The following is a 16,501-nucleotide window of genomic DNA, read 5'->3' on the forward strand; positions in this document are numbered from 1 at the left end:
GCCCCTTCCCATTGGCCACCTCAAGCACTTGTTCATTCGCTGGTGCCTGGAGCCGGCCCTGTCCAGAGACAAGACCAAACTGTGTTGTAACAATCTCTAGACTCAGTACTTTTGTTTGTTCTGGTCTCCACACATGGATCTTTAGCAACCTACCATGCAGGCAGACACTGTGTTTAGATAACACTATACTGAAAGGGCCAAGTCCTGTATACATTAGCATTTATAAAACATTGACAGCACAAATGCACTCTACAGTTGCTGGAAAAGACAAGTGTAGACAAAACTATGGAGTAGCTGCTGAGTGGCCTATTCTCATGAACACAATGAAGACTTCAGAATCCTATGGCCTCTATTGTTTTCTATTGACAACAAAATCTTTACAAATTCAATTCCACAACCATTTTTAAAATTAAGGTGCTTTTAAAAATGTTTAAATTTGAAATGGAACCCCATTCTGTATGCCCGGTTTTCAGAAAGCTGTACTCCTTGGGTCCTGGATGCATATTTTCCTCTGCCTTTCAAAAACCACACATCCTCTTGTGCATCAATTCCTGTGTTATTACATTTTTAGAACACTGACTTTGCATGCTCTCAAATACCAATGGCAAACCAGCAACTATTTTTCATTTTACTAAGATTATAATATGCACTGCTAATAGCTACATGCAAGAGAAATCCTGATTTACATCTCGATCAAGTTTTGGAGAAGCTCTTGAGTCACTTCTTGAATTCTCTTCAAATAACCAAATATGTCATTTCAACTATTTTACATTTACCAGCGGAGAAAGGCACAGATACAGCACCCAAACTTTAACTTTGCGCCCAAGCCTCCCAATTCCCCTTCATATCTGTCTACTGTGTAAAATGGGTTAATTTTGGATTACAGATTTATTCTAAGGGTTTTTAGATGTCCAAAAATCTATGGGTACTAACATCTCTAATTCTGAAGAGCTGCTAGTTTGATACAGTTGTCAAGTCATCACAGCTCTCCCACCTTCCCATTGCTCTCCTTTCCCCAAAGGAGTTTAACAAGTCTGCAATCTCGTGAGGCAGCTGTCTTAAATTTAAATAAAAAATAGCTATATAGCTCCTAGGTGGAGTATCAATAGCCTAAAACCCACAGAGCACTGGGAACCTGAAGAGAAGGGGAAAGGGCTCTCTTTTCCAGCCTCTGGTGGTGAGGACTCTGTCAAATGATCCTAGAAACTATCATCCTCCCCAAGAGTTGAGCTGAGATTGCTGAACAGCGATCAGAGCAAACTGTTTTGTTTTTTTTTCTCCATTAAGGCATCATTACAGAAGCAGTTATTTTTGCTGGGTGCTCTGAACTGAGCTTTCAAATATTTGGGTTTCTTTTCAATTTAACATTAAACTGCTTGAAGGACAGAAATTTAAGACCTGGTTTCTGATAGCGACAATGCTCATTAAGGATGCACGTTTAACAACTCTGTGGTTACTGATATGTATTCTCAACCTTAATTCCAGTGCAAAGATTTTTTTTAAATGGGAATTCCATAAATACAAATGTTGGTTATGCTTGATTTAGATATATTGTTTTTTACTTCTGCATTTATATTCCATTAAACAAAAGAAAGTTTGTTGCATAATTACAAGTAACATGTTACCTGTAACATAAGAAGTGAGTAGGTTTTGGGGGGCAAATCATAATGGAATAAAGAATCTGGCTAATCTCAAACTATGTATGGCAGCCAAAACACATTGAAAATATAAAACAAATATGCACTTCATACATGGCGTAGCAAACTGGGCTTTGATGACAGTTCTTTATCTACAGATCAAATAGTTAATGTATGTATGCTGAGAAATTTCACTGCCTGGTGAGGATATTAATAGAAATATGCCATCCATCATGATACCATATGGCTATATCCCTGCAACCACATCTCAAGAAGGCATGGTTAATCTGAAAGGGGAAATCCATTAAGGATATCAGACAGTAGTGGTCTCAAGTTGTGGGGCAAAGATGAGAAACTCTCCCCCTCCTTCTGTGCTCCCATTGTGGCCTTTAATGCCATTAGCTGCCATGAAAACAGCTAATGTAAAACAGGGCTGTAGGCTTAGGCAAGCAGCCTGCTGACCCGAGCAACTCTTTTGTCATGACATCTGCCTCCTGAGTGTGGCCAAAGACCAGCCTTGTGTGGAGATAGGGAACTGGGAGAAGAACCAGCACAAAGGAAGCAAAAAAAGTACAAAATACAAAGCTTAGTAACCTGTTAGTAAGGAAGGAGAGAGACTATAGAATGAAGAAAAATATTCAAAATAAAAGACACTGAAATGGAGATACAATGACAACTGTACTAGAGCATAGGAGGAGAAGACTATAAATCAGGGGTTGGCAACCTTTCAGAAGTGGTATGCCAAGTCTTCATTTATTCACTCTAATTTAAGGTATCGCGTGCCAGTAATACATTTTAACATTTTTAGAAGGTCTCTTTCTATAAGTCTATAATATATAACTAAACTATTGTTGTAAGTAAAGTAAATAAGGTTTTTAAAATGCTTAAGAAGCTCCATTTAAAATTAAATTAAAATGCAGAGCTCTCTCCTCCTCCCTCCAGACCAGTGGCCAGGACTCAGGGAGTGTGAGTGCCACTGAAAATCAGCTTGCGTGCCATCTTTGGTACACATGCCACAAGTTGCCTACCTCTGCTATAAACTATGGTGTATACTGTACCATCCCTCACTTCTGAGGAACAAGACCAATTACATTCTGTCCTAAAAAACTAAACTGCATGGTGTTTATATGAAGAACATTAACTTTAAACATACAGGCAACAATTGTCCTTCACAGCTGGGCCTTTATCATGCCCTTGGAACAGAAATATTTGCTTTGAATCCAGGAAGAAAATAAAGTTACTGTAGCCTTGGTGTTTCTGAACACATGCAATCCTGGAATGCCAGCAAAAAACAGAAGCAAATACATTTATATTCGCTGCTTACATTGGCTCTCAGTAGCTATGACTTGAAAGGGGAGGAAACAAAGCGTCACAACTATCAACAGTCACAATTTGTGAATCCATCCAAATAAAAATAGTTATTAGAATTATGAACGTGAAGGTCCTTCAAAGAGGAAGGGGTATTCGTTTGTTCACCCACACAAACATAAGATACATCAGGACCAATGTTTTCAAACTTGGGATCTAAATTAGAGTAGGGTGATTTCCAAAAGCAATGAGCTCCCACAAATCCCACTCGCAGCAACAGGAGCTGCTGGGTGCTCAGCATTTAAAAAAAAAAAAGAGACAGATCTCATGTAGGGACCCAAATATTAATGTAACAGCTTAACTCAGGCACCAGTGTCTGAAAGTTTTGGCACGAACAACTCATTTTACACTGTTTTCTCTCAGAGAATACAGAAGTACTGTAATTTTCCTTAAAAACCAATTTTCAACAAGCAGTTGTACTTTCAGTTGATTGGAAGCTTGATAGCAATACTCAAGTATGTAAAAAAAAAATATACAGAGATAATTCCTCTAATCTGGCATGGTCTGATAAAAAGCTTCTCTTGAAAAAGGTCTGCAGATACCAGTACAGATATCTTTGTACACATCTCAGTGACTAACCTTATTTTGAACTTCTCAGAGTATATGCAAGAAATGCAACCAGCTCTCAGTGAACACGCATACGCAGCTAGAAAGCAGGACTAGGGGACTATTGACATGGAACTTACTGTTATGCACTACAGCTCCCACCTTTTTTTGTTGGGGAAAATAGGTAAAATCAGCCTGGTCTCCCCTACCAACCAACTCATCTTAAAATAAGCCACACCTCTTCTAAAATGTGGAAGAACAATCTTTCAAGTGGGGAGGGGAAACACAAGCATAAACATGGCACAAAGGTGCCAGCAGCTGAGGAAGGTGGAATAGAGCCTACCAGCCATGCTCGGGATGCCAGGAGTGCAGCAGCACCCCCTGGTTTGAAGTAGTTTCCATAATCTACAGGGTTTACAGTTTGGTTCAATGGCTCTTGGCACCTCTACAATAAAAATTGTTCCAATGCCACTGGCCATGCTTCCTCCACTCTCCAAAAGTGCAGACGGGCTTCTGTTAATATTCAGGAGGTTGTGGCCAAGACAGGAGGTGGAACCAGGCAGTATCTACTCTACACTCCCTTAAAGAGACTGTTACCTTTACCCACACAGTCCAGGGGCTCAGAGGCTCCTCCACCACTCCACTGCCAAAGACCTCCCCTCTGAGAAGCAGTCACTGGAAACTCTGCAAGCTCCCCCCGGGCCATCTGGCTCCTGCAGCTTCCCTACAGGAAGACACAGTATGCTTCTATGTCATTGCTATCACTTACCAAGTTCTTCTCCGGGTGAGTAAAGTGCCAATTAGTTACCTGAGCTGAATGAGCAGACTAGCAGAGACAGAATGACATAAACAAGCACTTCCACACTGTATTCAAGAGTTCACTGCAATGGCATGTTGTGCCCCACAAAACTAAAGACATATCTGAAGATCAAGGGACCAGACAAAGATGATAGAAGGTGGGCATGGTTAGCAATAATTAAATAGCAACAATGAGTCCTGTGGCACCTTAAAGACTAACAGATGTATTGGAGCATAATTAAATAGCAACGTAAAAAAATCCATTGATCAGTCCCATTTAACAGCCTCATGCACATTCCTAACAAAAACCAAAGATTCCATAGTGGGCCTTGAAGACTATCCTGTTAAAAAGGTGTTATGACCGCACAAATACACATAGGAAGGTGTGAACAATTAGAGTCAATTTGTTCACTCCAAAGTCACTAGTTTAAATTTATCCCCGTGTCATTTCTGTGAACTGAAATTGCTACTCAATCCAGTTGGGATATGTCTGACCTGACAAAGGGTCAGCTGACTCAGGCATGCAGGGCTCAGGCTGTGGGACTAAATATTGCAGTGTAGACACTTGGGCTGTTGCCCAGGCTCTGAAACCCTGCTGGAGATGTAGGTCTTAGCCTGAACATTTCGACTGCAATTTTTAGCTCTGCAGCCCAAGGCAATTGACCCAGACTCTTAGACCCAGTTATTGCAGTAAACACAACGAGGAGACTAACACAGCTACCACTCTGAAACCTGTCACCATGCAAGTTATTGCAGTGCAGATGTAGCCTCATTGGCCTATGTAAAATGTGTTTGTGGTCTCATTCCAGTTTCTAGTGGCCAACTGTTAAAAACCAAAAAAAAAAAAAAAATCTCTACAATTAGCATTAAACAACACCAATGAAACTTACTCTTGTAGGCTGTTTTATCCAGAGCAGCCAAGGATTAAATGTCCATGGAGACTGCAATACCCTTTTGCCCCTTAGTAAGCTTTTCTGATTAGGGTTAAAGAAATATTGGCAAGTTTGCATGTCCACCATCTCTCATGTGGGCCTAGATAATCCACCTCCACAAGAGGCAGTAGCTGGTGTCAGCGGGTGATAGCACTGTCCACACTGGCTCCTAGGTTGGTATAACTATGTCGCTCAGGGGTGTGGATTATTCTTACCCCTGAACAATGTAATTACACCAGGGCAATCTTTCAGAAGTGGTGTGCTGAGTCTTCATTTATTCACTCTAATTTAAGGTTTTGCGTGCCAGTAATACATTTTAACATTTTTAGAAGGTCTCTTTCTATAAGTCTATAATATATAACTAAACTACTGTTGTATGTAACATAAATATGGTTTTAAAAATGTTTAAGAAGCTTCATTGAAAATTAAATTAAAATGCAGAGCCTCCCGCACTGGTGGGCAGGACCCAGGCAGTGTGAGAGCCACTAAAAATCAGCTCACATGCCACCTTTGGTACTTTCAGCATAGGTTGCCTATCCCTGAGTTATACCAAAGTACTTCTGTAGTGTAGACCAGGGATTAGAAGGTTAATACCGTGCTGTCACCCAAAAGCCTTCAGACAGCTTGAAACAACAGTGAGGTTTGAACTGCCTCCATATCACTTAGTGATGACAGTTTAAGGGAGAGGGAAGCTTAGTGGTTTGAACATTGGCCTGCTAAACCCAACGGTTGAGTGTTCAACCCTTGAGGGGGGCCATTTAGGGATCTGGGGTAAAAATCTCTCAGGGACAGTACTTGGTCCTGCTGTGAAGGCAGGGGACTGGACTCAATGACCTTGCAATGTCCCTTCCAGTTCTATGAGATAGGTATATCTCTATATTAAAATAATTAATTTGTTGGTTACACACATTTTCATTTTGAGCATGCTTAAGTTTTACTCATCAAAACTGCTGTACTACTGGAAAATCTGCAAGGCTTCAACCAAGATTCTTCCCATCCAAAATCCTGTGTGCACTTTCAACACAGGCAGATAATAGGATACATCTGGGGATGTATAAGATATGAATAGGATAACACCTCTGGGTAGTTACTAGAGCTGGGTGGAAAGAGGTAATTCCATTTCATGTAGGATTTTGATATTTCAGAATTTGATTTCGTTCCAATTCAGTACAAAACCCAAACATGCTGAAGTTCTCCACAAAAGTGAATGTAGTCCACTCAGCAGGGCTGCTCTGCAGCTGTGGGTCTTGGAAGCCCAGTAATCCTGAATGCAGGGCAGGCTACATGGCAAGCTGTCCCAGAGACCCGGACCAGGGGGCTTGGGCTGGTGAGGAGTTGAGCAGGCAAGTTGGCAGGAAAACAGGCAGGTTTCCAATGGAAAGGTTCTGTTGGAACCCTGGCTGCTTTCTGTAACGATCCTGGGGTTCATTAAATAGCAAACTAGTGAATGAGAAAGGAATAAAACTTTAATCAAATAAACTGGAGAATGTCTCTGGTGAACTGTTGCATGCAACCATATGGTGTTCCCAACCCCTGCCATCAGGGCACATGTCCAAATCCCCACACTCACAACACAGTCCCTTATAAGGGGGCATCTCCAAACCACAATCTTTCATAAACCTATCTCTACATCTTCCCTCTTTAAAAAAAAAAAAAAAAAAAAAAGAGGATTAACATTTAACTGTTTTTATATATAACAACTAATAAGATGTACATTAAATTCTCAAACCATCTAGTAAATTTCTATAAACCCAATTTGACAACTACCTACAGAGGAGAGGTTACCAGCAATCACTCTGGAATGAGTCTTTATCACTCACTTTCCTCAAATACCCCTTCTTCAGGCAGGTTGGCAAGTCTCTATGAGTCTTTCAGAACTTTTAATCTCCTGCTCTGATCCTCTCAGTATCAGCCTTTCATTAGAGTCTGAGGGCAGGTCTACAGTAGAAGCGCTACACCAATGCAGCTGCGCTGCTGTGGTGCATCTGGTGAAGATGCTCTATGTTGACAGGAGAGAGCTCTCTCATTGGCATAATTACTTCACCACTTTCACCAACAGGAGAGCATCTCCCGCTGATATAGCACTGGTGGGGACAGCGCTTAGGTTGCTGTAACTTGCATCGTTCAGAGGGGAGTCTTTTTCACACCCCTGAGTGACGTAAATTAGATCAGCTTTAGTAAATCAGCCCTGAGTTGTTCTCTTGTTCCTTGACAGTTTCTTCTTTGTGCATTGATGATAAAGGATCAGTCAGATGAGACATCAGCTGTCAATGTGCTGGAACTTTCTGCAATTACTCATGGATCCTTTCAATTATGTTGAATTGAAAGGTCTGTCTGGACTACATAAGCCCTTGGATGCACCTGTTCTTTAATGGTATCTCTTTGGCCCCAAGTATTAGAGGTGTGATTCCTCAGGCACATTGTCACCTGGGTTAAGAGATGGAAGATCACAGGCCCTTTTGTCAAAATAATATTTCTGCTTCCATTGTGGATTTTCTTTCATCTAATGTATGGTTGCATTTTTATGAGATTTCATCAGGTAACTGGCAAATTACATGTGATCCTTCTTTCCATTAACAGCTGAGTGTCAGAAAAGTCATTCTCCAGAGTTGTACTTGAGTAAACCAATAAGGCTTTAAACAAATCACCCCCACTGTCACTGTCTTTTTCATAAGGTTCTTTACTGTCCATACAGATCTTTGCACAAGTCCATTTGATTAGGGGTAATTTGGACTTAATGTTTTGTGATGAAAACCCCAATCTATGGCAAATTGCCTAAAATCTGCACTGGAAAATTGCAGCCCATTATTGCGGAAGACTTCATCTGGAATTCCACGTCTGAAGAAGATTTCTTTCAGGCTGGCTATCACTGAATTACTATTAGTACTGTGCAATGTGCTAATTTCTGGATACAAAGAATAATCATCTGTGACTACTAAATAATCCTTTGATTGCCAGGTAAATAAATCTGAGCCGACATATTCATAAGGCCTTTGTGGAACTGGATGAGGTCTCAATGGCTCTCCTTGTTGGCATGGCTTGTATTTCAAGCATAAAAAGCAGTTTCCTACCACATTAGTGATGTCACGATTGATACATGGCCAATACAGGCCTCTCGTGCTCTTTGTTTGCACTTCTCTATTCCTAAATGATCTTCTGTAGCATTTCTTTTCGGAGGCTCATTGGAATTACCACCTTACTGCCCTTGAAAAATCACCCCATTTATCATGTCTGCAGTTCCAATAGTCTCTTATACTTGGACAGTAACTGCTTATTTCTTCAGGCCACCCTTTAATTATTACTTCTTTAAGGATTCCCAACAATTAATCTTTCTCTGTTCCCCTTCTCATTTGTTATAGTTTCCTGTTGACTATGGGAATTGACTTTACAGTCAGATCTATCTAGGCTTGCATCTTTGTGTCTAAAGTCTTCTCTGGTTTCGTGGGAGTCACTGCTCTGGAAAATGCATCTACAATGAACATGAATTTACTGGGTGTGTAGGTCACAACCAAATCATACTTTTGCAGCTTTATCATCACTCTTTGAATCCTTAAGCTACAATCATTTAGCAGTTTGCTAAATAATGCTACATGGGGCTTGTGGTCCATTTCAACTTCCACTGTTGTTCCATAAATATACTGATCGAATCACAGAATATTAGGGTGGGAAGGGACCTCAGGAGGTCATCTAGTACAATCCCCTGTTCAAAGCAGGACTAATCCCCAAGTAAATCATCCCAGCCAGGGCTTTGTCAAGCCTGACCTTAAAAACCTCTAACGAAAGAGATTCCACCACCTCCCTAGGTAACTCATTCCAGTGCTTCACCACCTTCCTAATGAAAAAGCTCTTCCTAATATCCAACAAGCACTTCATCCACTGCAACTTGAGACCATTACTCCTTGTTCTGTCATCTGGTACCACTGAGAACAGTCTAGATCCATTCTCTTTGGAACCCCCTTCAGGTACTTGAAAGCGGCTATCAAATCCTCCCCCCCTCCTCCTCTAAATAATCCCAGTTCCCTTAGCCTCTCCTCATCAGTCATGTATCCAGCCCCTAATCATTTCTGTTGCCCTCTGCTGGCCTCTTTCCAATTTTTCCACATCCTTCTTGTATGTGGGGCCCAAAACTGGACACAGTACTCCAGGTGAGGCCTTACCAATGCCGAATAGAGGAGAATAATCACGTCCCTTGATCTGCTGGCAATGTTCCTACTTCTACATCCCAAAATGCCGTTAGCCTTCTTGGCAACAAGGACACACTGTTGAATCTCTCACAGGCAAACAATATTCCTACAAGCTCCTTTTCAATCTATGCATATCTGGTTTGTGCCTCAGTCAGTGATTCGGATGCATATGCCAGTGGCTGCAACAATCCACATGCTTCTGTAAAATCACTGCACCTAACCCAGACTGTTAAGCACCTGCTGAGATTTTAATGTGCCTTCCTGGTGCATAAACCTTCCCACGATTCCTCCTGTTCTGCACCCCAATACCATTCACCTTTATTTTCTAGAAGTTTTCTTAACGCTGCTGCCTTGGTAGACAGATTTAGGTATGAATTTTCCAAGATAATTAAACATTCCTAGGAACCATTGGACACTTTTCTTTGACTGGGAATATGGCTTCATTTCAATGGCTGAACTCTTATCAGGTTTTATACCTTTGTTGGAAATAACGTCCCCTGAAAAGTCAGTTTTGTAATCCCTAAAACACATTTCTCCCTATTTAGTTTATAGTTTGAAGCTCTAGTTGCATTCAGGACTTCCAAAGTCCACAATCATGCTCCTCTTTCAATGAGCCCCAGATCATGTGGTCATCCATTGAGGTGTCAATACTATTAATATGTTCATTGATCATATGTATGGTTTTGTGGTACGCTTCTGGTGAACATAAGAACATAAAAATGGCCATACTGGGTCAGACCAAAGGTCCATCCAGCCCAGGATCCTGTCTGCTGACAATGGTCAATGCCAAGTGTCCCAGAGGGAGTGAACCTAACAGGTAAAGTGATCCCTCTCCTCTCATTCATCTCCACCCTCTGACAAACAGAGGCTAGGGACACCATTCCTTACTCATCCTGGCCAACAGCCATTACGGGACTTACCCTCCATGAATTTATCTAGTTCTCTTTTAAACCCTGTTTTAATCCTAGCTTTCACAACCTCCTCAGGCAAGGAGTTCCACAAGTTGACTGTAGGTTGTGTGAAGAACTTCCTTTTATTTGTTTTAAACCTGCTGCCCATTAATTTCATTTGGTGGCCCCTAGTTCTTCTATTATGGGAACAAGTAAATAACTTTTTCTTATTCACTTTCTCCACACCACTCTATATACCTCTATCATATCCCCCCTTAGTCTCCTCTTAGTCTCCTAGTGCTGAAACTATGCCGAAGGGTAGAGCACAAGAATCTGTATCTTCCAAATGAGATATTAAATGTGCATAGTTTTGAGCTTCTCAAGTTAATTTCAGCTGCCAAAAGCCTGAGAATGCATCCAATTTACTGAAATATTGAGCATTTGCAAATTGAGCCATAATCTCTTCTCTGGTTGGTAGTTTGAAATGTTCTCTTTTTATAGCCTTGTTGAGGTCTCTGGAATCTAAGCATATGCGTAGCTGGTTGTTACTTTTCTCCACAACTATAGAAATCATAGAATCATAGAACTGGAAAGGACCTCGAGGGGTCATCTAGTCCAGTTCCCTGCACTCAAGGCAGGACAAAAGTATGTGATTGAATCTTTTACTCTGCATCTTTGAAAGAGTTTGCTTTCAGTTATTTTGTCATTTAATCCTGCAAATGTAATGTAATCACCAATAAATGAAATTTCAGTCCCTATTTATTTTCTTCTGATGCTTTCATATGCACAAACACGATAGATTAGGGTCAAATATAACTAGTTGACATGCATGGGATAAAACAATGGCTTAAAAATGCTATTCAGTAGTAGAGCTAGGCTACCTGTATTTTTCAGTCTCTAAGATCACTGAAATTCAATATTTGTACATGATTTGTACATGATTCCTTTCTGCAAATTGATTCAGCTGTGACTCAGGACACAGCATGTAAATGACTCAAAATTTCCCCATCTATACTGTTACGCACAAAGGACTTGGAATAAGTGCAACTGAATTTACCACACATTTACAATAGGAAAAAAACTTTCTTCCAAATTCTATGATGTGGTGCAGTCCCTTTGCACTCGGGGCTGGCTTAGAGGCAGGCAATCAGAGTGGCCACTTGGGGCACAAAATCTCTGCATTTAGGGGTGCGAAATCCTTGTTTCTTCTTCAAGTGGTGTCCCTAAGGATGCGCGTGGGATCGGAGATCTTTGATAGCTGTGCCTATTGAGCCACACACATGCTCCTCCTCGGATGAGGAAGCTCACCCTATTGGCTCCTCAATTTTTTGTATTACTTCCATACTTGCAAGTTCAGCTTTGAGTTTATCATGAAGTGCAAACAGCACCTTTCTACATGGCTAGACAACTGGAGGGACCTGCTTGTTTATCTGGATTATATGTTCACTCTGCAAGCAACCCAACCCTTGAAACAGTTCGTGATATTCCTTAAAGAGTGTCTCATAGCCAGGCTCAGTATGATCATGTAGTCAGAGAACCCATTTTACCAGACTGAGTTTACCACACACAGCCAGATCTAAAACTGGTGTCACCTCTTTTGGCACTACAATGAATGGGAGCCTGTTCATGGTGTTTTTATGGTTGATGTTAACAATGCACTCCCTTTCACTGGTATATTTGTTCCAGAATAACCAATTTCTTTTTTGTTAGCCTGGTTTTGGTCTTATTTTCAGTCTCATAATCTTCTTCAGACAGAGTATTAACATGAGCTCTTATGTCCAGTTTCAGTGGAATAATTGTTCCATTCACTGTGATAAGCAGTATCCACTCCCTCTCCTCAGGCTTGCTAGATGCCAGTTTGTCTATGAAAAACTCCGCAACCAGATTGTCTAACTGAATACACTTGACTTCTCTGCATTTGGGATCTGCAGCACTTTGCAAAATATTTATTTTTCCTTCATTTATGACAGTGTTTCCCAAAGGTATCACACTGTTCGGGGCCAGGCTGCGATCTAGACCTTCTACATGATTGTTGTACCCAGTCTTCCCCCCAGCAGTGGTTTTCATAAAGAGTGGTTCCACTCTTTGATTTGACCTATTCTGGCTATATTCTTTTGTACTCAGTACACGGATAACCCCTTGTGGTGAATCCAGCTTTTTAGTTTGTGCTTTCAGAGTTTCTGCAGCCCTGCATATTTGGAGAGCTTTTTCTAAAGTTAAGTCTCTTTCACAGAGCAGTCTCTCTAACACATTGTCTTTAATGAGACAAATGATTCTCACTCTGACCAGAGACTGTCAGGTCACCAAAGTCACAGGTTTTACTGCGTTTCCTTAATTCTGTGACATATTGCCCTACAGTGTCATCAGTTTTTTGCATGCATGTAAAAAATGTGCATCTCTCAAAGGTTTTGTTGCTTTTAGGCATGAAATAGTTCTCAAATTTAGTCAGTATTTTACTTCACTTCATGCTTTCACCTTCCTCAAACTTAAAGCTGTTATAAATATCCAGTGCTTCTTCCCCAACAACATGCAAAAAGATAGATGATTTCACTTCATCATTTTTCTCCTCTGCCCCTATGGTTGCTAAACACAATCCAAATCTCTGTCTGAATTTTTTTCCAGTTCTCTACAAGACTGCCTGACAATTGCAGACTGGATGGAGGTCGCAACACATCCATTTTTGGCTAGTCAAGCCACTACTGTGCTCACCAAATACATGCAAAAGCCTCTGTACTCCATGTGCTTCTCTGGAGCCTCCCTTTGTCTCTGCTTTCAGTTGCAAACACAGGAGTTAGCTTCCAAAGGACTGCCGTTTCCTTCTCATTCAGCACTTCTGCCATCATGTAACAATCTTGGGGTTCATTGAACAAACGAGTGAATGAGAAAGGAATAAAAATTTAATCAAACTGGAGAGCTTCTTTGGTAATATGCTGCACACAGCCATGCAGTGTTCTCAACCCCTCCCGCCCACACTCACACGGGAGCATCTCCAAATTACAATCTTTCATAAACGTACCTCTATAGTTTCCAGAACTGAATCAAACAGAGGCTGCAAAGTATTTTCCAAAACAGTGCAATTAAATTATGCAGTGGGTTAATCCATGAAGCCACAGTTCAATCATCTATTTAATATCTAAGGAAAACGACTCTGTAGGTCTCAACTAATCAGTATGTGTCTACATCAGAAGAAATATCACACACCGAAACCTTCTGGACAGTGTCTCCTCCTGAGTTCCAGGACTGAAAAAACACCTGAAGACTGAGGGATATCTGCCAAATTACATAGGGAAATTAGCACGGAATCGGCCCAGTCTATGCCTAAAAACATTTCCTTTAAAAGTTGTCAATGGCCATACATTATAGGGAGGAACAGTTGTTTAAGACACAAAAAGAGTGGCCTGAACAAGAGAAAAAGGTATTAACAATAGTTAACCTTACATTTAAACATTTATTCTGTGTGTCTACAATTCCAAAATGGACGCCATAAAGCTGGTCAGAATGCCACTATTTTAACATATTATGACAGCGTGTTACAGTTCTCATTACAATACAATCATACATATTTAAAAGGAAGCATACATTCAGTTCTCATGACAAGCAGGCTACCAGTACAAAGCACAAAGTGCCAATGTCTATCGAACATGTCTACAATCTAGTACAATATTTGGTGTTTCCTCAATTTGAAAATAAATCATCTGATATGCAGCGTAGACAATTTTCAGTATAATCCTCTGTAACACTGTTAAAAAATTGTCTAACGAGAGCTGCAAAATGTAATTTTTATATAGGAGAGGAAACAAGCAAGGGAAATATTTGGACACACATCATCTGTTCAGGACATAATATGATTTTACTTGTCTTTAGTTGGCACTGCATCAAAACTTGGAATGAATATCATCTTAACGTTACACAATTAAGATTCCCCTGGCATTAGCTCATGTTCAATGCTCTTTCACCTCTGTCTATTACTAGTAAGTGGATTTAAAGTGTTTAAATTCCAGAAATTATTGCCCTGAGTCAACTGTTGACCATTTGATTATGCCTTTTCACAATGAATATAATTTACCAGTATTTTCTTGTCAGTGTTTCAAGTTACTATTCCCTTCTGTATTTTCCATTTTAAACCATTCTTAACCACCCTGTTATCCCAAAACTTCTGAAAGGTCACAGGTGAGCATTTCTCTAACCAGGACAGAACTTCTGCATACATTTGCGATTGATTTGATTAGGCATTGCAGAGATAGTGGGCTTTCAGGAAGTAGTGGGTTTTTTGTTGTTTGTTTTAAATAAAACCTATTTGTGTAAAGCTATCTCCCAAGAACAGATGGGGCCTGAAATATATTATATTCCTGGATTCTAAATAGGACCTAATACATAGTCCTATTTTTCAGAATGCAGAGTAAGCTTGAAGAGTTATTCCCTTCACCATGCCTCACAGAGTTAGAAGCTCTGTTGGCATGCAACTGTGCCAAAGTTTGTAAACTTAGACCTCGTCTACACTTAAAATTTTGCATCGCAATGGCACTCAAGGGGCACAAAAACAACACAGCAATGGCACTAAGGGGCGTAAAAAATCCACACTAAGCACCACAGCTATCCCAATCTAATCCCCAGTGTAGACACAACTAGGTCGACGGAAGAATACTTGTATTGACCCAGTTTCCATTGCTTGGGGAGGTGGTGTTCCCACAGAGACAAAACACACCCTTCTATCCCTGTAAACTGTGTCTACACTACAGAGTTATGCCAGTATAACATCTAGGCTGTAGCTAGGCCACTACAGTCCCCATAGTGTAGACATGGTCTTTAGTTAGTCAAACAGTTCAGGTCCAAGGAGGTTCCAAACTGACAGCAGCATATTTGATTCGATTATTAGGTTAGTTTGCATGTCAGATAAACATGGATGGTCTTTATCATTTCAGAACAAAACAGTATGTAGCATATTTTCCACGTCAATGTTTTAAAATATGTTCTAAAAACCAAAACCAAGATTTTCAAAATAAGGTGCCTACGTTTTAAGTTCATACTTAGGCACTCAGAGTGGCCTGATTTTCAAAAGCAATGAGCACCCAGCAGCCCCCCTTGAATATCAAACTGCAGATTGATCAGCCCTAGTAACAATATCACAATAGGCTAAAATCTCATCTACCTCAAGAACTGAAGGGGAGAGGAGCTGAGTTAGTAACCTCGTTCATATGGCAATATTTTTCTTCCTTAATATTTAACAAACAAGCTAGCGCTGACATCTTGCTGACCAGGATAAACTGTGTTCTATATAATGTCTGCTAACTGGCATTAAATCCTTGTCGCAGCAAATGAGTATGGGGGCAAGATTTAACCACATTTAATTGTGGGATGCCGAACACGGCGTATCTTAATTCATAAGGACTAGTCAGATTTGCACCAGCTAACTTATTTCTTCATAATCACATTCAAAACACAATAAAGCTAAACAATACAGACAAGCCCTTAAACCCCACTTCAACTTCCACTAAGGAATTACAAAAGGTGAATGCAAACCAAAATAAAACAGACCTATAACTATTCATTTCCATATACTTTCAAATGTTATATTTTAGCCTTAATGTTTCAGTTATATAAAAAGAAGGAAAAGGTGTTACAACTGAAATGTTCTAGTAAGATTTTAAATCTACCTTTCACATACACACGAAAGGAAAAAAAAAAACCCCAAATCTTGTCTCTGATTTTAACTTCAGAGAGAAAATTTTAAGATTAAGTTAAAGCTGTAAACAACATCAAATTAAAGTCTTACTACATTTATGTCTATGCCTTAGATATTTCTTTCCCTCTCCTCACCTCTTTTTGACCACAGATGTGTGTCATTTTCCAAAATACAGGCTCAATCCTGCAGCGACTCATGAAAGTAAATAGTTTATTTGAATTACTGACATGAGTGGTTATACTACGTTTCCTCCATTTTGAAAGCTCCCACCGCTCTAAGTGACATTTGCTACACTCAGAACGAGGAGTACTGGTAAAACAGCTAATCTCTCCACACAATAGAACTTCAAGTGCTTCCACTGTACATCAATGGTATTAAGTTAACTTATTACTGGAAAATATTTAACGTTTAGGGGCCTCTGCGGTTTTATTTGTTTTACAATGTTGTAATAGAGGTTACCATT

At 40.2% G+C, this 16,501-nt stretch overlaps 1 protein-coding gene across 6 annotated transcripts in view; it reads right to left on the minus strand.

The window, feature by feature from the left end:
• Window positions 1-16,501, minus strand: part of MYO1B (myosin IB) — a 243,668-nt gene that overhangs the window by 120,772 nt on the left and 106,395 nt on the right. The window lies entirely within an intron of this gene.

The sequence above is a fragment of the Gopherus evgoodei genome, chromosome 11 (assembly GCF_007399415.2).
Source record: "Gopherus evgoodei ecotype Sinaloan lineage chromosome 11, rGopEvg1_v1.p, whole genome shotgun sequence".
NCBI lineage: Eukaryota > Metazoa > Chordata > Testudines > Testudinidae > Gopherus > Gopherus evgoodei.